This window comes from Phocoena sinus, chromosome 21, assembly GCF_008692025.1.
Source record: "Phocoena sinus isolate mPhoSin1 chromosome 21, mPhoSin1.pri, whole genome shotgun sequence".
In the NCBI taxonomy this organism is placed as follows: domain Eukaryota; kingdom Metazoa; phylum Chordata; class Mammalia; order Artiodactyla; family Phocoenidae; genus Phocoena; species Phocoena sinus.
Window position 1 is genome coordinate 27886174 of NC_045783.1, and position 25431 is coordinate 27911604.

Here is a 25431-nt window from a genome sequence, read left to right on the forward strand (position 1 = left end):
TATGCAGCTGCTTCTCACTAGCTAGCTATTTTACATTTGAGAACCATGATTTTAAATTGAGTTTTAGTAAGCTTGTAAACATTATCAGAGTGCTTAATATATAAATGTTTTATTTCTTCACATTATAATTTAAATATATTTGATGTTAACAGTAATTTAAGTGCTCAGTAAGGTCTATCTGTAACGCTATTAAAGTATTCATAATATTAAATATATAAATAAAGTTTCAAATGTTTGAAGATGTTTAAATCTATGGTGAATATAAACATTATCCAGAGCACCATTAAGGGTAATATGGTTTTTTGGTTTTTTTTGCGGTACGCGGGCCTCTCACCGTTGTGGCCTCTCCTGTTGCGGAGCACAGGCTCCGGACACGCAGGCTCAGCGGCCATGGCTCAGGAGCCCAGCCGCCCCGCAGCATGTGGGATCTTCCCGGACCGGGGCACGAACCCGCGTCCCCTGCATCGGCAGGCGGACTCTTAACCACTGCGCCACCCGGGAAGCCCTGTCTTATTTGAAATTTATTGTGCTTCTTAGAACTGAGTTTTGGTGTCTTTTAGCAATTCTTGGAAAATGCCAGCCATTATTTGTTTGAAGGGTCCCTCTGCCCCTTTATTTCTACAATCATCTCCTTCTGGAACTCCAAGTTTTATATGTTAGACCTTCACACACTATCTTTCATGTCTTTTAACCTTAGCTTGTTTTCCATATCTTTGTCAGGGCTTCCTATTGGATTGTTTCTTAAGAATTATCTTGTCGAGGTCTATCCTGATGGGGCTTTTTCTGTAAACCTACATTGTTGGAAATGCCTCAGAGTAACTGCGTACTTTCCTTTACTCATGGAACTACCTGTTAGATCTGTGGGAAAGAAGTACAAGACAGAGCTGCCAAGTAAACTATGAAAAACCTTAGGTATTGGCATATCCCAATGATCTGTACTCTTCTAGGGTGTGATGGCTTAGGAGTGAATATGATTTAAATCTTATACATTTTTAGAGGATGTCAAATTCAGAACCAGGCAGATCAATCTCCCGACCCTAAACATGGTCCTAAAGTAAATCGCTTGAGGAAATTGGATCCCGAAGGGTACAGGTGGGGAATTTTGAAGTGTGTCTATATTCCATTGGAGATCAAAGAAACCTAACTAAAAGAATTGTGGGCTGACTCACATGACAACTTCTTTTTGAAAGGGCTATTTTGTCTTGAAGGTTATGAGTTTGGAGGAACTAAGGTGATTGGCAGTGGAAAGAATCAGAACATGTGAAATTCCTTAAAAATTTATTGACTTAAATAATTTTGTCTGTGTTACACATAATTTAAAAAAAAAAACAACCTTTACACTTCGTGCAGAAAGTCAGCATACATTTTTGGCTCAGAGTTTCTCTAATGTTTTCTGTGGAAGGAATAATACCATTTATCAGTTAAAAAAAAAAGAATTATTAGTCCATTAATTTTCTCTTCAGCTGTGTCTAATCCATTATAAATCATCCACTGGATTTTCCATTTCAATTATTATGTATATTTTTCCTGGAACTTCTTTCTGGTTCTTTGATAAATCTGTATTAAAAAATAGAGTTCTGTACTCATATTTTCAAACCTTTCTTTTTTTATTGAGGTATAATTGACATATAACATTGTATTATTTCCAGATGTACAACATAATGATTCAATATTTGTATATACTGTGAAGTGATCATCACAATAAGTCTTGATAACATTTGTTAACATACATAGTTACAAATATTTTTTTTTCTAATGAGTGCTTTTAAGATCTACCCTCTTAGCAACTTTCAGATATGCACTATAGTATTATTAACTATAGTCACCATCCTGCACATTGCATCCCCATGACTTAATTATTTTATAACTGGAAATTTGTACCTTTTGGCCCCTTTCACCCATTTCTCCCATCCTCTGTCTCCTACCACTGGCAACCACCAATCTGTTCTCTGTATGTATGGGTTCCTTCTGTTGTTTTCATTGCTGTTGTTTAATTCCACATATAGTTGAGATCATACAGCATTTGTCTTTCTCTTTCAGACTTATTTCACTTAGTATAATGCCTTCAAGGTATATATATGTATATCTCACATCCATTCATCCGTCATCAGACACTTTGATTGTTTCCATACCTTGGCTATTGAAAAAATGCACCCGGAAATGGAATTACTGGATCATATGGTAGTTCTATTTTTAATTTCTTGAGGAACCTTCGTACTGTTTTCCATAGTGGCCGCACCAATTTACATTCCCACCAACAGTACATAAAGGTACCCTTTTGTTTTTTTACTTCTTTGCCGACACTTGTTATTTCTTGTCTTTTCAATGGTAGCCATTCTAACAAGTGTGAGGTGATATCTCATTGTGATATTGATTTGCATTTCCCTGATGACTAGTGATGTTGAGCATCTTTTCATGTACCTGTTTCCCATCTACATGTCTTCTTTGGTAAAATGTCTCTTCAGATATTTTGCCCATTTTTTAAAAATTGGATTTTTTTGTTCATTTGTTTGTTTTTGCTATTGCACTGTATTGAGTTCTTTATATGTTTTTGGGTATTAACCCTTTATCAGATACATGATTTTGCAAATAGTTTTTCCAACTCAGGAGATTGCCTTTTCATTTTATTATTTCCTTTGCTGTGTAGAAGCTTTTTGGACTGATGTAGTCCCACTTGTTTATTTTTGCTGTTGTTGTCTTTGGTTCTGGAGTCAGATTCAAAAACTCATTGCCAAGACTAATGTCAAGGATCCTACATTCAAGTCTTCAATCCTTAATTTTTGTGCATGGTATATGATAGTCTACTTTCATAATTTTGCATGTGGCTGTCCAGTTTTCCCAGCACCTTTTATTGAAGAGACTATCCCTTCCTCATTGTACATCCTTGCTTCCTTTGTCATAAATTAATTGGCCACAGATGTGTGGGTTTGTTTTATTTGGGGAATCTCTTTTCTGTTTCATTGATCTATATGTCTGATTTTTATGCTGATACCATACTGTTTTGATTACTGTAGCTTTGTAATGTAGTTTGAAATTAGGGTGCATGATGCCACCAGCTTTGTTCTTCTTTCTCAAGATTCCTTTGGCTATTGGGATATTTTGTGGTTCCATACAAACTTTAGGATTGTTCATTATATTTCTATGAAAGAGGCTATTGGAATTTTGGTAGGAATTGAATTAAATCTGTGGATTGCTTTGGGTGATATGGACATTTTAACACAATTAATTCTTCCAGCCCATGAGCACAGACTACATTTTTATTTATTTGTGTCTTCTTTAGTTTCCTTCATCAGTGTAAGTTTTCAGTGTGCAGGCCTTTTACCTCCTTGGTTAAATTTATTCCTAGGTATTTTATTCTTTTTGGTGAAATTTTATATGGGTTTGTTTCCTTAATTTCTCTTTCTGGTAGTTTGTTGTTAGTGTGTAGAAATGCAACAGATTTTTGTGCATTAATTTTTGTATCCTTCAATTTGAATGAATTCATTTATTAGTACTAACAGTCTTTTGGTAAAACTTTTTTATTTTTTGAAATACAGTTGATTTACACTGTTGTGTTAGTTTCTGATATACAGCAAAGCTATTCATTTAAATATGTATTCGTTTTCATATTCTTTTCTATTTAGGTTGCTACAAGATATTGAATGTAGTTACCTGTGCTATACAGTAGGAACTTGTTGTTTATCCATTTTATATATAGTAGTTTGTATCTACTAATCCCAAACTCTGAATTTATCCCCCTGTCCTTTCCCCTTTGGTAACCACAAGTTTGTTTTCTATGTCTTCGAGTCTGTTTCTGTTTTTAATTAAGTTGATTTGTGTCATATTTTAGATTCTACATATAAGTAATAGCATATGATATTTGTCTTTGTCTTATTTATTTCACTTAGTATGATCGTCTCTAGGTCCATGCATGTTGCTGCAAATGGCACTATTTTATTCATTTTTTATGGCTGAATAATACATAAACACACACACACACACACACACACACACACACACACACACACACACACACCACGTCTTCTTTATCCATTCATCTGTAGATGGACACTTCACTTAGGTTGTTTCCATGTTTTGGCTATTGTAAATAGTGCTGCTATGAACACAGGGGTGCATGTATCTTTTCAAATTAGAGTTTTCTCCAGATATATGTACAGGAGTAGAATTGCTGGATCATATGGTAGCTCTATTTTCAGTTTTTTGAGGAACCTCCATACTGTTTTCCATAGTGGCTGCAAGTGAAACTATTTTAAAATACATGTTTAATAGCAATACTTGAATATTGTTCTATTTACTACTGTCAGTTACTATAACAGAACTTCATTAAGAATATTTCCTTTTCATGCTTGGTTATTCTTGGTGACAAAGCATGCCCTCGTGGTCTTAGGATGGATATTGGATATATCATTTGCATTATGAAAATCTAAACATATGGCATGACTGTTAGGTGTTTCCTTGAAAACTGTCACATTTTGCTACTATCAGTGGCTTCTTGATGTGTTAATGTATTACATTCCCTCTTCAGCATTGAAGAAATAGATGATACTTCTGTAAGATATAGCTGCAGTGGACAAAAAAGTAATCCTTTTGATCTGTGTAAAATGATCAACTAAGTTCTTTTCTGGCAATAGATAGACAAACAGATATTCTTCCCAATATCTATCAGTGTTAAGGGAAATAGAACAACATTTATAGATGATTGCCTGATGAATACCCATTAAATACTCTAGACCATTAAGTGTGCTAATATCTGTCCCAGGATTAGACTGAACCAACATTCGCATACCTGAATGGTATGTTATTAGCTTCCTGTAAAATCACTCACACTTTCCTCCCTTCTGAATTATGCTTTGGAGGGTGCCATTAGCCAATATCAAAAGATGCTATAAGAAAGAGACCTGTAGAAAAATTTCAAGTCTGCTGTAAAGATGTTGTCATGATCTTTGTTCGTGGGATTGCAGTACCCCTTTTATGATTTCCCTTAAGCAGAAATGGTTTGCTGCTTTCTGCACTTTAGTATCAGGAACAGTTGGGTTTCTTCCAAGCAGTTGATTTTTTTATCTTCTTATGGATCCTTGGTTTGTAAACTTATTATCTTTCTTTCACGGAGAGGCCAGAATACTGAATCATATGTTAACTTATTTGATACTATAGTTATATCTGGCTCCTTTTAAGTCCTTACTTTATTTTTCAGTACTTTTTTTCTCATTTCTTCAGCTTTATGTTTTCTTGGTATATTTTGTTTTATTTTTTTAATTGAAGTATAGTTGATTTACAATGTTGTGCTAGTTTCCAGTATACAGCACAGTGATTCAGGTATTCTTTTTCAGATTCTTTTCCCTTATAGGTTATTACAAAATACTAATTATTTTTCCCTGTGCTATCTAGGCAAAGATGTACAGTGACCTTATATATAGGGAACCCTAAATGCCTTTTTACTCACATATGCTATCAAGTAATCTATATGTATGTGTGTATATATATATATATTTGTTTTCTTTAAAAAAATTTTTTTTTGCCAAGACTATTTAACATAAGACAGACAAACCACCTTTACTGGGAGATTTGCTTTGACTCTGGCTTTTGCATAATTTGCCTTTGGCAAATTCTTCATCAAGTAGCAAGATTTAAAGTACAGGGTTGAAGTTCAGGTTAAAACTCTAGTAAGTTAATGATCAAGAACGTACAAGGTAGAGAATCAGAGATAGAGAATTTGGGTTATCAGTTTATCCAAGCGTAGGGAACATTTAACAGACGCACATATACCAGAATTAGGGCATGAGGTTATAATCAGATATCGGGAAATTCTGAGGTCAGGTCTGGCTTTAGAGAAGGTGGGGCTAAGCTTGTATTTGGGGGTAAAGAGAGCTCCATTTAGGGAGAAAAGGAGACAGAGGCTGGAACTCTGAAGAGGTAAATGAGTCAGCCCAGGTGCAAGGACTGATTTTGCCATGCTGAGTGACCACGGGCAAGTGAATTAAACCATCTGAGACCTCTTTCTAGTTTGGGTCATGTAGATAATAATACCTACCTCACAGATTGCTTGAAAGACATGAAAAGTACTTAAAATAGCGTCTGCTCTCCAGCAGGCTTTCAATAAATAGTGATTGTCATCGTGTCCCAGTGCAGTGGCTGCATTCTGCAAGCTGATCCACTGGGTGCCACTGTGAATAAAATAGCACGAGGGTAGCCTTTTCTTAATTTGCAGGGAACCCAATTTGGTTGGGATATTCTCAATTGGCAGCTTCCCTGAGATCGATGTTTTCACCCTTTGGTGTTTACTGCTTCCTGCCTGCCAGTGGGCGGCAATAGATGACAAAACAAATGAATGAACAGTATCAATATTTCTTGCTTTTCTTTCCAAATCAACACATTCCAAGTGTTTCACTGATTGGGTAAGTTTAGGAACCAATGCCTGGTTTAGAACCCTGTGTCCATGACGTAATGCTGCTTGTTTTAGCAGAAGTCTCTTGGGGCCATGGGAAAGCATCTTCCTAAATTCTCAGGTTCGTTTTTTGCTACCTGAACTAGGAGTGGTTGGACAGAAGTATATCTGAGATCCCTGTCATTCCCAGGAAGGGTGTCATTTGCTAGCTCTGGCAAGTATCTTTTCCTAGGACACTTTGCTATGCTGAAAAAAGAAATCTATAACTGTACTGAACTCCTCACTAAGTCAAAGTGTCAGAAATCTCTCAGGCTGTCATAATTTACCTTTTAAAGGTAAATAAAAGGAGATAGGGCAATTATTTTCCGTTGGAAGAAGATAGATCCAATTGTATGATACGAGGATGTAAAGGTCACAAAGCAGGTATTTGCAGATCGAGTACTCTTTCCCCAACCTGCTCACTCATTCTCACTGTTTTCTTACCACAGTTGTCCCCAAGTTCACCTCTGTCACTCCGGTGACCTGTATTGCTAGCCAGTAGCAACAGACCCCCAGAGGCCTCTAACTCACTCCATCCTTTCATCTTGGAGAAATGTTTCTTGATAGGTAAGAAACTAAGCACCGCCGTCTGGGCTTATCTGAGATCCTAAAAGCCCTCTGAATGTGTGTTGCTGACCTCATTTTAAAGTCCCTGGTGCATCTTTGGAGCACATCACAGGTACATAAATCACCCTTAGAAAGTACATTCTTCCAAACTCTGTCAGCCTATGTCTCTCAGAAAATACGTTCACTTTTGGTAGCTTTTTATGAAGCCTGCTTTATGAAAATTAATAATAATAATAAAAGAGGAACTTAAAGATTTTTGTACACTCCGTTGGGTTTTTTTTTTGGAATTTTTAGCTGCCATCCAGGCAAACAAACAGTCTAGTGACTGCTTCTGTTGGTACCTTCATGATGCATTCAAGCCTTTTGTTAAATTTGAACCACACTGAACTTAGAAGCCCTTTGAATCTCACCTCCTCCCCACAGCCTTCCTTGGCTACTCTTGTCCTGTTTAAAGACAAGGAATATTAACGCTTGTGGAGGTGGTATGCAAATGTTACTTGCTGTTGCCAATTTTTATCTTCCCTAAACAGCTCCGCCACATAAAACATGCATCACAAATTAATTTGTATATATTCCTTGATTAATGGGTGCTATTTTGGTATTCCTAATATTGTTCCTGATCTGTGCGTTTTCTAATATGTTGTTCAGTGATTCATACATGGTGATCTTATCTCCATGGCTAGACTATAAATGTTCTCAAATGAGGGCAAGGACCAGATTTTATCTGCTCCCTTAACTAATGTTTAATAAGGGTCTGCCGTTTCGATGCTTTCTAAAATGTTGGCTGGGGAAAGATGGCGGGTCTTCAGGACATGCAATTTCCTGTTGGTATAACTAACTTCCCACTCTCTTCCATGAGCATTGGGGTTTCTTGTACAAGAATATCTTTGTCTTGTTAATCACTTTATTGAGGTATGATTGACATGTAAAAAGTAGTATATATTTAATGTGTACAGGTTGATGTGTTTGGGGATAAGTATATACCTGTGGAACCATCACTGACATCAAGGCCATAGACATATCCGTTGCTAGTAAATGTCTCCTTGCATCCGTTTATTATGATTGTTTTATGTGTGTGAGTGTGTGTGTGTGTGTGTGTGTGTGTGAGTTTGTGTGTGAAACTTAATGTAAGGTTACCTCCCTGGCAAATTGTAAGTATACGGTACAGTATTGTTAGCTATAGGCACTGTGCTGTATAGTAGCTATCCCTAATTTATTGATCTTGCAAAACTGTAACTTTGTACGCTTTGATCATCGTCTTCCCATTTCCCCCTGTGAGAAACTATTTTAGATTTCACATATAAGTGAGATCATGCAGTATTTGTCTTTCTGTGTCTAGCTCATCTCACATAACATAATGTCCTCCAGGTTCATCCATGATGTTGCAAATGGCAGGATTTCCTTCTTTTTTAAGGCTGGATATTGTATACGTGCACCACATTTTCTATACCCGTCCACCCTTCAGTGGGCATATAGGCTGATTACGTATCTTGGCTATGGTGAATACAGAGCAATGAACATGAGAGGGTAGATATCTCTTTAAGATCCTAATTTCAATTCCTTTGGATAAATACCCAAAAGTGAGATTGCTGGATGGTATGGTAGTGCCAGCTTTAATTTTTTGAGGAACCACCACACTAATTTCCACAATAGCTTTACCAATTTACATTCCTACCAACAGTGTACAAGGGTTCACTTTTCTCCACATCTTGCCTGTACTTCTTATGTTTTTATTTTTTTTTAATAGCTATCCTCATAGGTGTGAAGTGATATCTCATTGTGGTTTTGATTTGCCTTTCTCTGGTGATTAATGACATTGAGTACCCTTTCATATACCTGTTGTCCACTTGTATGTCTTCTTTGGAGAAATGTTTATTCAGATCCTCTGTTCATTTGTTAACTGGGTTATTTGTTTTGTTTTGTTTTTGTGCAGTTGAGTTGTATGAATTCTTTATATATTTTGGATGCTAACCCCTTATTGGATATATGGTTTGCACATATTTTCTCCCATTACATAGCTTAGCTTTTAATTTAGTTATTTCCTTTGCTATGCAATAGCTTTTTAATTTGATGTAGCCCCACACTTTTATTTTTGTTTCTGTTGTGTGTACTTTTGGTGCTACATCCAAAGAGTTATTGCCAAGACCAATGTCAAGGAGCTTTTTCCTTATGTTTTCTTCTAGGGGTTTTACATTTTCAAATGTTACATTTAAGTCTTTAATCCACTTTGAGTTGATCTTTTTCTGTATGGAATAAGGTAGGGGTCCAATTTTATTCTTTTGCACATGGATATACAGTTTAAGCAATAACAGTTGTTGAAGAGACTGTCCTTTCCCCGTTGTATATTTTGGTGCCTCTGAAGAAATTTAATTGACCATAGAAGCATGGGTTTATTTCTGGGCTCTCTGTTGTGTTCCATTGGTCATTGGGCTATTTTTATTCCAGTACCATAATGTTTGGATTACTGTAACTTTGTAATGTAATTTCAAATCAGGAAATGTGGTGCCTCCAGCTCTTTTATTCTTGCTCAAGATTGTGTTGGCTATTCGGGGTCTTTTGTAGTTCCATAGGAGTTTTAGGATGTTTTTCTGTGAAAAATGCCATCGAAATTTTGATAGAAATTGCATTGAATCTGTGGAACATTTGGGCAATGTGGACATTTTAAGAATATTAATTCTTCCAATCCAGAAACACACGATATCAAAAAACCAAAAACCCAGTTTAAAAAAATGGGCAGAAAAGCTAGATAGACATTTCTCCCAAGAAGACATACAGATGGCTACAAGCACATGAAAAGATGCTCAACAACATTAGAGAAATGCAAATCAAAACTACAGTGAGGTATCTCCTCACACTGGTCAGAATGGCCATCATCAAAAAGTCTACAAATAATAAATGCTGGAGAGGGTGTGGAGAAAAGGGAACCCTCCTACACTGTTGATGGAAATGTAAACTGGTGTAGCCACTACGGAGGACAGTATGGAGGATCCTTAAAAAACTAAAAACAGAGCTACCACATGATCCAGCAATCCTACTCCTGGGCATGTATCCAGAAAAGACAAAAACTCTAATTTGAAAAGATACATGCACCCCAGTGTTCATAGCAGCACTGTTTACAATAGCCAAGTCATGGAAGCAACCTAAATTTCCATCGACAGATGAATGGGTGAAGAAGCTGTGGTATATATATAGTGGAATATTACTCAGCTATAAGAAAGAATGAAATAATGCCATTTGCAGCAACATGGATGGACCTAGAGATTATCATACTATGTGAAGTCAAACAAAGACAAATATCCCATGATATCACTTATATGTGGAATCTTTAAAAACTGATACAAATGAACTTATTTACAAAACAGAGATAGAGTCACAGACATAGAATACAAACTTACGGTTACCAAAGGGGAAAGAGGAGGAGAGGGATAAATTAGGAGTTTGGGATTAACAAATACACACTAATATATATAAAATAGGTAAACAACAAAGCCTCTATAGTACAGGGAGGTATATTCAATATCTTGTAATAACTATAATGGAAAATAAGCTGGAAAAGAATTTGTACATGTATCACTGAATCACTTTGCTGTACACCTGAAACTAACATAGCATTGTAAATCAACTATACTTCAATAAAAAAATGGATGAAGAAAACCAGAAAAAAATAAAGAAGGGAGCAACCAACAGGAAGGAGAAATTCTTCAAGAGCTTTGGTCAAGAACCCTGCCATGTGCCAGTAAACTTCTGATTCTAGGACCTATTTGATTTACAGAATGATAACAAACTAATTTTTTAGTATTGTCTATTACCAGGTACATAATATCACCTGTCGTCCTTACAGTCCTATATATCCTGTAGGTCCCGTATATCCCAGTAAAATATAAAGTTATTTTTGTCGTTAATTATTTTTCCTCCTATTTTTTGTAAATTGACTTAACCAAATTTGGCTGTTCATAATCATTAGGTTTTTTCTGGTACTGGTTATTATTGTTTTGAAATATCAGGAACCTGCAGTCATTATAGGTAGGTGAGGGTTATATAGTATCTTTCTGCATAACCTTACTGCCACATACAAAGTTATATTTTGGGCCAAATCTTGTTACAAATGCACATATTTTTTAGAATGAAAGTATGAAATTAATCATAATCATGTTACATCAATAATAATATCCAGTGCTCTGTTCTTTTATAAGTTCTATCCACAGCTTGCATAAAAAATGGTTGTAACAAACACAACAGTTATTCTAGAGACAAGAGTTCTTTAATTTTATAATTGGCCTTGGTTACCAGAATCTTACGAAATAGGGGACTAGATTCAAGACTTTTTAAAAACCAAAGTTCAGGTCCCATTTCAAAGGAAGTCTTCGTACAACTTAGTCATGTAAGAATATATATAAAATTTCTAGCCTATCCACACTATTTGAGGATCACAACATTGGCCAATGAATACCCACTTCAAAAATAGTTTATGATGTTTAATAAAACCTATTTTGCTGTTCAGAGATAAAAAGTGTTTGCAGTAGCTACTGTAACCTTTAGATTATATGAGAGCCAACACAATTTAGTCAAGTAACTATCTTTGATAGTAAATTAAAACTTTATTAAACATTCAGACACACACACATACTCACCCCCCCCCACACACTATGATTAAGTATTTTAAAGTGTATTATAGACATCACAACACCATTTTATAACAGAAACCATTAGGCTCAGAGAGGTTAAGCAGTTTGCCTCTGGATTTACAACTATTAATTGGGAAAGGAGAGAAATGACCCCATGGCTTTGGACTCCATATCCATGCATATTCTTTACATCATACTGTACATCTTGGGCTTATTTTCTCTGGGTGCTAAAAACCAAAATCTCTGTTTATTTGACTCAGAACGACCTACTGCTTGTTACCAAGATGGAAATTCTAAGAACACTTGTAAAATATGTCCCTACTGCATCTGCTTTCTTGGGGCACGTAGAGACTTCTGTATTAGTGAGTCAATTCGCTGTGTATGACAATGAGGTACACTATCTAGGGGAAGCACATGGAGAAGATTCAGCAGCAGGTGCAGTCTCAACAGATCACTAAATTACTGCTCGCAGGGGAAGCAAGCCACAGAAGCTGGCAGACTCAGACTGGAATAAATGGGAAAAAGTAAGATGAGATGGGAGCATAAAAGCTCACAGCCAGACATGTTCTGACTCCATCATGATGCAGGTTTGTATAAATGATGGTGAATTTAGTTCTTTGGTGATTCTCAAAATATAGATTATGGATTCCAGTGAGAACATGGTAAATATCTAGTTCTAAGCAAGAAAGCAAGGGATGCATTCATTCTGCTCGCGATCTTTGCCTGCTGATGGTAATAGCTTCACACTAGAAATAATTCTCATTTCTAACAAATTTTGGTTAAAAACTACACTTTTTTAATGAATTGGTGCTTTCTGAAGTATTACCTTGAGGTTTGATTGTTGACATAAAGTTGAGACCTGGAATGTAATACAGAATTCGATTTGCATATAAAAGTCTCTACGAAAATGTATCTGAAGGGGATATATTAGAAGCTGATCATCTTTCATCATGGGGAGAGAAAGTGGGGTTGTATGCTATTTGTAGTTTCTCTTAGAATAGAGATATAAGAAAGGGTACGGCAGAAATTAAACACAACATTTTAAATCAACCATACTTCAATACAATTTTTAAAAAGTTGTAATGCCAGAGAAAAAGGATCACTTTCTTCACTGCTTCTAATGTGGAAATTCATGATATTTAGTGTTGTCTGTATTTTTCCTCACTCATTTTTTAAACACACATATTTTGTTGAAAAAGTTAAATTATTTGATATAGCCTAATAAAATAATTTGATTTATTGTCTCTTATCCAGTGTTCAAAGGCATTTGAGGGGACCTTTTCTTAACCCATCTCTGAATGTGCATCCTCTTGACAGAAGGTGACTGAGTTTGGAGGCATTACTGGAAGAAACATCAACTTCCCCATTCTCCTTTCTGCCCTACTTAAGTGCAGATGTGTTCCAGGGCTCGCTGTTATGCTTAGTTTCATACCCTTTGCATATTCTGCTAGTTCTTCCTGCTGAACCAAGTGATAACCTCTTTGGGGGACTTAGCTAATTTTAGTTTGGAAGCACATTCAATCTGAGATTACTTGAAACATTACTTGAAACAAAGAATGCTTACTTCCTGGAAAGTAATCAGTCTATTATAGTAGATTTCCCCCCAGTCTTTGTGGAAGGGCCTGATTTTCTTTTCCCCTTTCAAGTAACACATAGAATGCGTATTTTTCCCAATTTATTCATCTTCTAAACTCAGATAAGAGGGGGAGAAACTTTTGCCTTAAATAAGCCCAGCCTTTGGAAGATCAATGACAACAGAAATTTAGAATTATATGTATATAAAACATAAATTTCTGACCTGGTCCACCCTGAACCTAGGTCTCTGACTCCCAAGTTTCTATTCTTTTGTAGGGGAGAAAATCTTTTCCTTTTTGCTCTTGTAGGTACTTTGGCTGGTCCAATGATGAAACTGATTTAAGGCAGATTAATAGGAGAAAAATTTAATTTGTATGTGTGGGAGCTCATAGATATATGAGACTCAAAGAAGTGATCAAAGCAGGCAGCTTTTATACCTGTTTTGGACAGATAAGCAATACATTTCTGAAGAACTAACAAGACAAAAAAGTGTGGGTTTGGGGTAGTAAATTAGTAAAGAAGTGGACTTCCCTGGTGGCGTCCGGGAAGATCCCACATGCCACGAAGCAACTAAGCCTGTGTGCCACAAGTACTGAGCCTGTGCTCTAGAGCTCGCAAGCCACAACTATTGAGCCTGAGAGCCACAACTACTGAGCCCGTGTGACATAACTACTGAAGCTTATGTGCCTAGAGCCCATGCTCTGCAACAAGAGAAGCCACCTCAATGAGAAGCCCGCGCACCACAACGAAGAGTAAGCCCCCGCTCGCCGCAACTAGTGAAAAGCCCGCACGCAGCAACGAAGACACAACGCAGCCAAAATTAAATAAATTAATTAAAATTTTTTAAAAAATTAGTAAAGAAGTAACAAGGTTTGTTTATACAGCGGTCTCTATGAATGGCACCTGCCTTCAGTGGGGTAGAGGAGGGTCAGAGTGACTTTCTTGCATCAGCTGTTTCTTAAGTAGTAACTCTGTTTTGAAATAATCAGTATGGCAAAGTGGCATATTTTAGGATGGCCTGCCCTGAACCCCATCCCTTTGAATACAGCATGCTTTTTCCTAAGACTATATCAGAATCCCAAGTCCCCACAGTAATACAGACCCATAAAAGCTATCCTTTTTGACTATAGGAAAAAGAAGGAATTTTTATTTGGTGATTTTGGAGGGTACTATAGCTAGAACTCTCATTTATGCCTTTTGACCCAAGGTAACAATTCATATTACCTCCCTATGCTCACTTTTTTTTTTTTTTCCCGGTACGCGGTCCTCTCACTGTTGTGGCCTCTCCCGTTGCGGGGCACAGGCTCCGGACGCGCAGGCTCAGTGGCCATGGCTCACAGGCCCAGCCGCTCCGCGGCATGTGGGATCCTCCCGGACTGGGGCACGAACCCGCGTCCCCTGCATCGGCAGGCGGACTCTCAACCACTGCGCCACCAGGGAAGCCCCCTATGGTCACTTTTTGTGTCCCAATTGGTATGAGAAATTATGAAGTCATCCTAGGTATGGGTGATGTTTTCATCCTGGGGTAACACTGTATCATTTAAATTATTTACGTTTCTCCTGACCCAGTGACTTGTATATCAGTCCTTAAACGTTTCTCCCGTTGACTTCAGAGCACAGCTCCCCAGCTTCCTATCCCTTGTGCCACCGTGCAGTACTTCATAGGTCCAGTACTCCACTGGCCTTCCCTCTGACCTTATTCACTACCTGCCCTTCAGTAAACATAATTTTTTGAAGATTCTGAATGACTTTATGGCAAGTACTTACAAAAGAATTGAAAAAAAAGGAGTTATTAATCAATATGAGTAAGTTCCAAAATGTGATAGAAATTTTAAAACTGTTACTTGACATTGTTAGTGAAATAGGAAGTGATACATTTGCATTCCTTCTAAAGCAATGCATATAACATTTACTCTGTAATAAATGCTATTCTGAGTTCCCTTACATCTGTTAATTCATTCTACTTATAAATGAATGCTATAAATCTTAGAAATCTTATCACAGTTCTAAGGGGTAGGTACTGTTATGTACCCTCTCTATTTTCGTTTTACAGATGAAGAAACTGAAGTTCAGGGATTAAGTACTTTACACACTTAGGAAGCATCAAGGCTGGGATTTAACCCTAAACAGTCTGGCTCAGAAGTCCATGATCTTGTCTGTTACGGAGTAATTTAAAGCGTGGTCCAGGAACATCAGTGTCACTTGAGGAGCTGCTAAATCAGAAACTCTTTGAATGCGGCCCAGTGGCAAACCCTACTGGTTATTCAGATGCCCCCTAATGTTCGCCTTCTTTTAGAGTCTTTCATTAATTGATCTCTCTGATCTCTCAATTATTTTTACTTTGTTTTTTAACAACAGTAACAAAAAGTCTTAACAGTTCTGTAATCGAGAGTTAATTTAGAAAATTTGGAAAATACATAAAAGCGTAAAAACATTGAAATCTAAGCAGTAATAATTATTGTGTTTACAGCTTTATAAAATGCTTATACTCATGTAGAATACTGTGAACATTTTTTTCAGTCATTGGTAATTCTAAAATACCATTATAAATAATTCCTTGCATTTTCAATATGCAGAAATTTTACTTGTATGTGGTTTTTTTTTTAGGTTCTTACATTTTTGAGAACGTTTTTATTGGCATGTAATTCACATATCATATTACTTTGTCTTTACACTAAAAAGAGTCTACAACTCAAAATCAGATAAGCATTCACTTAGATTTTCAAGTAGCTGCTTCATGAATTTGATGTTTATATTTAGTTCTTTAACTCCCATAGAATTTTTCATTTTGATTTTAGATATAGAAGGTCAAATTTTGAAAAAGTAAAACAAAAGAAAAAAAACAGTAATTATATTAACCCGATGCCATCAGTTGAGGAATTCTTTTTTTCTTTAAATTCTTTAAAGGTCCCTGGCAAAATAACTGGATTGGCTCAGTAAATATTTGTGGAATTCTTGAATAAATGAATGAGTCTCATTGGACCTCTCTGAATTTCAAGAATTTCTTCTCTTTTTAAATGAAGATTTCTATTTCTTACCTCATTTCCTATCTTTGTAAAGTCTGAGGCAGGATATTAGTTGATGACTGAAAACGGTTAAACTTACACAGGAAGCCCAGTTAGTTCTTCATATCTAATGCCTTCTTGCCTAAGACAGTGAATGGATGGTCCATTTGGGCTAGATCACTTCTTCCCTGACAGAACTGCCATTGCCTATGAGCTTTACCTTGAGGGTAAATGGGAATTACTATCTGTGTACTGTTCTACAGTTCATGGTTTCACAAGCATGAGTCTCTTTTATCTTTACACAGAGACGTTGGGGCTGGATTGACGACACTTAGCATCATCACCGTCACCTGCACTGTCATTATTATTACCAGTATCCTTAGAGCTAAGAATGAACATTATGGTGTGATTACTTTGTGCCAGCCAGGTAATTCTAAGTGCTCTCTATATAATAGCTCATTGAATATATATATATATATATATATATATATATATATATAAACTCTATGAAGTAAATACGCTTTATTTTTCACAATAGCAAAGAGGTGGAGAAAATTGCCTAAGGTCACATGACAAACAAGTGGAGATGCTAAGTGTTTAGTAGATATAAGTATCTAGTAAATGCTTATCGCAAAATGTACTAAACGCCTACTAAATGCTTGTTGAATTGATGAACTTTTATATATGAAGACTGTGGCATTCAGAGGGGTTACGTGCCTTGCCCAAGGACAGATCACTAGCTGTTGGTTGAGAGCTTCAAGTCCAACCAAGAAGTTCAGATTATAAAATTCCTATCAGCTGCATAAAGGTATGGGTCTAGGAGAGCAGAGGTGTGAGAGTCCAGGCTTTGGAGCTGTTGTTTGAGTCCTTCTACTAACATGTATTCCTTTTTGATCTTCAAGTCATTTCTTCAAGTCTTTCTAAGCTTGTTACCTCATCTGTAAAATGGAGAAGATGCTAATATTTTTTCTGGAGGTATTGTAAGGCATACGTGACGTATAAAGTGGCTACAAATGTGTCTTGTAGGCAATGATACCCAGTAAATGGGCATTTGCAATTAAACCAGTAGATGGTTTGGGTGAGCTAACCTGTGGATGCTGACATAGCAGGGAGAGAGAAAATTATCCTAGAGGATTTATTATTCACTCCCTCCGCTCCATCTAGTGTTGAGATTTTCAGAAAATCTAGCTCCAAGTGTTTTCTCTGATGCTATAATTACAGTCTTAAACTAGTCACAGGAGAACTTCAGAAGATAGGGAAATTCCACAATATTCTACCAGGAAATAATACTCCTCTGTCTGAAAGTTTCTGAAGTTTTCCCTTTAAACGTCCTCTCATATTTGAAAGTCTTTGCCAGCATTCTCCAAAATCTCCTCCTCCTGCTACCTCCCCTTTTGCTTGTTTCGGAATTTTTCAGCTATAGCAGCAATGCTTTTTGTCATCAATTTAGCAAATTAGTTGAACCTAGGGAACGTGTTGGGGGCTGATTTATCATCATTTCATCAGGAGCACAGGGAACAACGTGGACTTGTGATTGCCCTCTGAATTGGAGGCATCCTTGTGGGACTGAGCCCTTACCCTGTGGGATTTGATGCTGTCTCGGGGTAGATAGTTGTCAGAACTGTAGGACACCCAGCTGGTGTCGGAGAATTGCTTGGTGGTGTGGGGAGAAATCCATAGGGATCGACAGTGGTCCTGGAATCTTTTATCTTTCTTCTCCACAAAGCTGCTTTAGACCATTTTGACTCATACTGATTTCTTTCTTACGAAATACTCTAGTCTGGATGTTACTCCGTTTTTTTCCAGAACTATTTAGTGACACATTTTTGTTAAGTTTCTATTATACTAGACACAGTACCTCAGCTAAAATTTAAGCTCCTCGAGGGCAGAAAAATGCAAATGTTTAGCACTTGGTAAGGTGTTTTGTTGATTAGTGCCGAATGAATCTGGATTGATGAAATGCACTTCGATGGATCGCTAAAAATTTAATCCTTGTTATTTCTGGTGACCATTAGTTTACATGTCCTGTGCCTTGCCCCAAACAGCTTAGTACTATCCTCTATAAAGAAAATAATCTTCCATAAGATAGCCGACCATATACTTATCTGGGTTTTCCTATTCTGGGCTTACTCTTACCTGTTTATAATATCAATATCTATAATAATATCTCCGTTGGTTCTTTAGCTTAGAATTTAGGAAGGCAAAAAGGCTTTTGAGTATGTCTAATGATAAAGTAATGATTCTTATGATGGCTTATGACGCAGGTACTATACATTCTCTAGTGAGAGCTATATAATGATATCAAATATCCTTACAAACAAATGAAGATTAACTATAGTCGTTTCTGAAAGCAATCTGCTTTTCCTCAGTAAGACTCTAGTAATAATCTGTATAACCTAGGTGACTAAGTAAATAGTTCATTTATTAGCAGATCCTTACTAAACACTTTCTAGGCACTAGGCATGATTTTAAGTTCTTTAGATGCATTAAGACAGTAGTCTTTACCATGGTCCAAAGCAGTAGGCATTACTATCTCAATTTTATAAATGAAGTTACGGGGTACAGAGAGGCAAGATGCTATGCCAGGGTCACAAAGGCGCTTGAGCTAAGATTCCAACCCCAAGAGAAACCTGGAGTTTTCATCTCTTAACACTTTTTTTTTTTTTTTTTTTTAGATGGGCTGGGGTGTTATTTTATTTTTTTAAATTTTATTGAAGTGTTGTTGATTTACAATGTTGTGTTAATTTCTTCTGTACAGCAAAGTGACTCAGTTATATGTATATACATATTGTTTTTCATATTCTTTCATATGGTTTGTTACAGGATATTGAATATAGTTCCCTGTGCTATACAGTAGGACCTGGTTGTTTATCCACTCTCACACCCTTAAACAGTATGCTGCTTTGTAACTTTGGTCCTCCCCTGTTCTCGTCTGGGTGTCCTAAAGGATCTGGGCCCTGCTATGATGCTTCTTTCCTGTTATTACTGAATATAGGTCACTGTAAGTCTGCACTTGTTGCTGGAACTCTCTAGGTCCATCACTGAGTGTTCTGTGCCTTTGGTCTTTCTGGTAGCTGAGTTCTCTCTGCAAATTCACATCGCTCTACGCACTGTGATATTGAGAGAAGAAATCTGAAGTTCCTTTAAATAAGGGACAGCCATTTCCTGCTTGGAGGCAGACCGAAACTAGAGCTTTCTTTTGTGAAGCCCCTCACACTTCCTGTGAACCCTTCTCTCCTTCCTCCCCACTCCCAGGCAGTGAGCACTAGTTTAACACATTTGTTTAATTCAAGATTATATACATTACTTCTCTCTATATGGTAAGCTGTTTATTGACAAGGCGGTACCTACCCAATTGAAAGTGCAGTGTTCAGTGCCTGGCACATAGCAACCGCTAAATATTTAATGAATTAGTGTGTGAATCGATGCTCTGAGCCTCTAGTGCATCATACAATTTTGTTAATTGCTTCGAGTTTCGGTGTGTGTGAGTGTGTGTGTGTGTAGAGAAGAGAATTCTAGTTTCTTTCATTAACCAACATTTTCAATACCTAATCCACATGCTGCTATCCTAGTTACCACCCAAAGTTAGCTGAAAAGACACATAGTAGTAGCTTTCTTTGAATTCTTTAGGATTTAAGGCACAAAAAACAGTGTTGCTGATGAAGTTGCAAAAAACATGCAGACAACGAAGGGCATTACATAGAAAAATTAATGGATATTACTGACTACCATTCTGTGAGCCACAGGTATTTATTGTCCAGATGGACTTATGTGAAAGGTTTCTAATGGAAGGATAACTTATGACTTATGGCCTCTGCAGATGGAGGCATTAGTATTCTGATCCAAGAGTTTCAGAGGCATTAGTTTCCTTTGAATATTTTCATATTTTTTACCACTGGGGCCTTTAGTATTGGAACAAATTGATGTCTAGAGTCCAAAAAAGCTGTTTAGTGTGTGATAGTGGAAAATTAAATAATGCATTTGTCCTGCAGGCTTCTGGCTCTCACACTTAGGCAGAATCAGAAAACCCACAGCCACTTTTTTGAATGCTGGATGTCTTCATTGGAAAGTGAGGAAATCTATTTAATTACTGACCTCAAATGAAGGGCATGAGGATGAAGTTGCAGCTTTCTACTTGAATTTCTGTTCTTGTGTCCAGTAACATTTGCTGGTACCGGGAACAGTGAATTATCATCCCAGAATTCCAGAGGTCTTTTTGAGTCATCACCAGTGTTGCCCATTCTACGTCCTGTCTCCATCAAAATGGAGATCTGAGATTTATAAAGCAAATGTACTGTATCTTGAGGGTCTTGAAAAATGGGAGCATTACAGAGGCAAAGTTAACTTGGAAGTGTGTGGCATTGCCTGTGAAAGTTCCAATTTCTGGCAACCTCTAGTCCCAGCAATCTGATTTAGTCTGATATAATCTGATAATTATAATTTGAGAGACGTATGGGGACCATCTTGACTAAAGAGTCCTAAGAACAGTTAAGAGAGGAACAAATCAAATAAGAGAATAATTGTTTCTTTAGTATTTAGTTGTAAAATTCTATTCGCGGAACGGAGAAAAAAAAGAGGATAAAGTCCTCTGGCATTTTCTCAGTTAATTTCTTCTCCTAATTGTGGTTTGGCCTAGTTCTTTTTTTGTCTGTGTTCCCTCCTTGCAGGCCTCCGCTGCTTTGCATCCCGAGGGGGTAGCACATTCAGGACTCTGCTTTCCAACATGTGTTTCTAAAAGGCAGAGTGAGACATCTGCCACCCGCCCACTCTCCTGCCTACCAGGACATTCCTCATCCTCCTTTAGCTGCAGCGTAAAATTAACCTCCTGCCCACACTCAGTACAAAGGGCTGGCTTTGATTTTTGTAAGCCATCTTTTTCTCCCCTCGCCGCCCCCCACCCCCCGCCATTTCTCCTTATAGCAGAAAAATACAGAACCAGAGAAATAGATGAAAGCATAAAAGAAAATTGTGAATACTGAAACTGTTTCCTTATAATTGCATAGCACATTTAACTGCACGTGATATACTTGGATCTTGGAGTCTTGGGTTTATGACCTACTATGGGATCCATCAACCCAACAAACCCTCCCTCTTTTGTCTCCATTTTCCATGTTATATAGAACAGGGGTGGGAAGGAGTAGCCATAGTTGTTCTTGAACCTTTCCAGCCTGGACAGGCAGGGTTCTAGATTTTAAAAGAGGTTGCACATAGGAACACACAAGAGAATCAGCAAGTAGAGGCATTCTCTTCCCCCAACTCAAAGATTCAGGTGAAGGGGATCAGAATAGGCCACCCGCAAATATGCCGCTGAGCTGAAGGCAGTTGAGAAGAAGAAAACCCAAGAAGAGCTTTGTGCCCTCCCCCTGTCTATCTAAAAGCAGAGCATCGATTTCCCTGTGTGAAGGTGTCCTCCTCCTGTCTCCCAAACCAGGAGGACAGTCACCATACCATTATCAACCAGAGATGGAAAGTCAGCCCTGAGAGAAGTCTGCACAGACATTATTTGAATAATTATTATCTTGCAGTAGCTTCCTTATATACTTACCTTTCCACAGTTTACTGCATCTAGAAGCTCACTCAAACCCCTTTTCCTTTGTCTAGTCACTTCCCACACAATTTATCACCCTTTGTTAAAATGGTATACAAGCTCTCAAGTCTAACATCATCTTTGAGTTTTCACTTCTTTTCTGTGAAACTCCCATCACATAAAATTTTAAAACATCAGTAAGATTTGTTGGCCTTCTGTCCTGTTAATCTGGCTTTTTGTCAGTTTAATACACTGATCCCAGTTTAGAATTTAAAAGTGTATAGGGAGGGCTTCCCTGGTGGCGCAGTGGTTGAGAGTCCGCCTGCCGATGCGGGGGACACGGGTTCGTGCCCCGGTCTGGGAGGATCCCACGTGCCGCGGAGCGGCTGGGCCCGTGAGCCATGGCCGCTGAGCCTGCGCGTCCGGAGCCTGTCCTCCGCAACGGGAGAGGCCACAACAGTGAGAGGCCCGCGTAACGCATAAAAAAAAAAAAAAAAAAAAAAAAAAAAAAAGTGTATAGGGAAAGTTCTACGTCACCCACCCTGGGGAAGAATCGTCTGTCCTTTTGGGCAGCTTCTCTTTTCTGACCCAGGAAACCTTCTCGAGCTCATTGATGAGTCTGGGTCTCAAATGAAAAATACCCCCACATCATGGATTTCATCCTTTCATTCAACATTTATTGAGCACCTTTATAAATAAGGCTTACTTCTTGCTCTCATGCAGTTGACAAGGTAGCAGAGGCAAAATTTTAGGGTGTATAGAGACTTTAGACTTGCTCCAGTGAAAATTACTCTGTAGACAGAAGGTACAGTGCTGTCCATCAACCTACCGTCTACCTATCTATCGATGTATCTATCAGTATGCATCTCATCCTGCTTTCAGATATAAAGTAACTATATTTTATAAAGTAGTAATAAATGCATGACCTTCCTATAATTTTGTTCCCTAAAATAAAGCTTTTACACTAGAAATGGACATTCTAATATCATGTACAAAATACAGGATGGCTTTTGTGAAAGAAGTACACAAAACAGCCAGGTATTTAGAGACTGAATTTCCTAGCAGTTAAGGTAAATCCCCGGTGGCCTGCATAGTTTAGATACTGTTTTATTTTAAGAAAGAGAATCCATTTATTAAAATAGGCAATCAGAATTCCACGTTCTGGAAGGAATTTCATTAGAAAATTACCTAGTATTATAATTCAATGGATCTTCTTGGTTTTTTTCCCTCTTATTTAGAACCTGGGTTACTAGACTGTTGTTCTCTTTCGGTTGGTGGTTTTCAAACGTGAGTGTGTATCAAAAACACCTGGAGGGTTTGTTAAACACAGATTGCTGGGTCCCATCCCGGCCTTTCTGATTCTGTAGGTCTAGGACGGAGCCAAGTATTTGCATTTCTGGGTGATGCTGAGGCTGCTGATTAAGGGCGCACACTTGGAGATTCACTACTCAAGGACACAAGGAGTCATGACAATTAGATAAGTTTGGGTGAGATTAGCTCCTGTTTGTGGATCCCTGTGGGGTTTAGTATTTAGTTGCAGATCTTCACTTTTACCTAACACTTAGCATCATGTCCTTAAAGCACTCTAAGAATGGAGGGGTAATGCTCTTTCAGAAAACTTTCAGTGTGTCTTGTGACAGCATCACTTTTCTTAAAAGTACCGACACCAGTGTGCCAGATGAGGCAGAACCTGCCTAACCACAGTGGGCTACCAGAAAAAGAGTTATTGCTGTAATTGACCGTAGCTCTCAGAATGTTTGTTAGCAAAGGACAGTGGGAAACATCGCTCACTGGGGGTATTGCAAGATCACACCCACTAGACATATATCTCATTGTCAACGTCCTTAGGAGCTATAATTTGTGTAATGCATGAAACGCCTCTACCTGATTTACTTGTAGTGCATGTAGACAAGGTTTTGGGTTATGGCTCAGATTTATTAATGTATGTTCTTGAGCAAGTTTTTTCTTATTTTCTCTGACTGCGCCTCATTTTCCTCCTCTCTTAAGGGGATAATAATGCCTACCCTTAATTAGGGTTGCTCTGAAGATTAAATGGTATAGCTTGTAAAATGACTGGCAAGTAAGAAGAACTTAATTCTTCCCTTTTCTCTTTTCATCATTTGCCTAATAAATTTTTTTCATCATTTGCCTAATAAATTTTTAAAAATGAATTGATGTTTCCTGATTCTAGTCATAATTGGAAAGATTCTTGAGTCTCATGGTGTCTCAGTTTTCTTCCAGCCTGAGACTGGAGGCCATTCCAGTTTAAGGATTGGTAAACTTCCAGTTCTGACTTTTGACCTCTTCCTCCTTTGTTTTTCCTTTTCTGTCCTAACAGGATGGCAGTGGCCAGGGTCTAACTGTTGATTCTTATCATACTATTTATCATCCCCAAGGTAACAAGTTTGAATATACCTTCACAGTTCTGATAGGTACAGATAGCTTATCAGGTTCTATTGGAACAGAACCAAGCATTCCCCATTTAAGTGAGTCTTTCAAGCTGTTTGAATATATTCATCCTCTTGGTTTGGGTGCTACCTGCAGGCAGGAATTGGGGCCTGATGCTCAGTGGGTAAATTGGAGATGGAATGGTGTCTAGCGTCCCAAGTCCATGGGGAAGGGACACGTCTGCCATTTTAATAAGTTTCCTGGGTACTTATCTTTCGAGTCCCTTAGGAGCCCAATGGAAAATGAATCGGTGTGAGAACACTGACGGGGTCTTATTTACTTTCTTACTCTCAGTGCTTAACCCAGTGTCTGCAAGGTATGGGCTCAGTCATTACTTTTGAATGAAGGAGCTTATTAAAATATCAGTGTTCTTGGAATTTTTACACAATCCCAAGACATCCAGGAATCTCGTGAAAGAAAAATGGCAAGCGATTTTTCCAAGGACCTATTCAAATTGGCAGTAAAGCACGGAGCATCCTGTAAAGACCTTGTGAAGCCTTATTAGTTGATGAGCTCTATGGTGAACTAGGCATTGAGCCTTACGGGGATTGCTAAAGAGCATTGCTGCCTGCTCTGCTCCTTCACGATGTGGCTGCAGGAGAGTCCCCACTCGTACAGAACGAAATGTCAGCAAGAGCAGGGCCTTGGAGGGTGCCCAGTGCAACCCCTTCGTTCTACGGAAGAGGAAGCTCACTGCCCTCACGGGGAGACCATTTTCTGGCATAGGAATGCCCACCGATATCTTTCCCTACCTTGTAATGAACCCAGAAATGAGTTCTGTCATTGAGCACAACTGATCGTCAGGTTACGTTCCGCAAGAAACACAGCTGATGGTGGCTGTCCACCCTGTCAGTTAGTTGCTTGCTGCAGAGGGCACACCATGAGCGGTAGTTGTATAGCGCTGCCATTTCCTGAGGCCACCAGCACTGACCTGTTGGCCGTGGGATTCAGTCCCTCTTCACTCCAACACGGAATCTTCGGTAGAGTTTAAAGGAAAATAAGAGAACAAGGCTGGCATGGAAAGGAAAACTTTCCTAAGGAAAACGATGATGCCCATCTTAAATACTTAAGACACTTCCAGATGTATGAAAACAGGTGCAACCAAGGGCAGACCCCAGGGATGCTGGGGATGGTTGGTACTCATCCCGGGTCAGAGGTGCTCCAAGAGGAAAGCAGTGGGATGAAACAGTACGCGCAGCCTTTTTAAAGCCAAGGTACCTAATGCAAGCTTCAGACTCTATTGGGTTTTCCTGTTATGTC

At 38.1% G+C, this 25431-nt stretch overlaps 1 protein-coding gene and 1 non-coding gene across 2 annotated transcripts in view; both read left to right on the plus strand.

Moving 5' to 3' along the window:
* UNC5D (unc-5 netrin receptor D) overlaps positions 1-25431 on the plus strand; it is a 591157-nt gene that overhangs the window by 218000 nt on the left and 347726 nt on the right. The window lies entirely within an intron of this gene.
* Positions 756-884, plus strand: LOC116746918. The gene has a single exon (XR_004347920.1). It is a non-coding gene; the product is annotated as a small nucleolar RNA SNORA18 (small nucleolar RNA).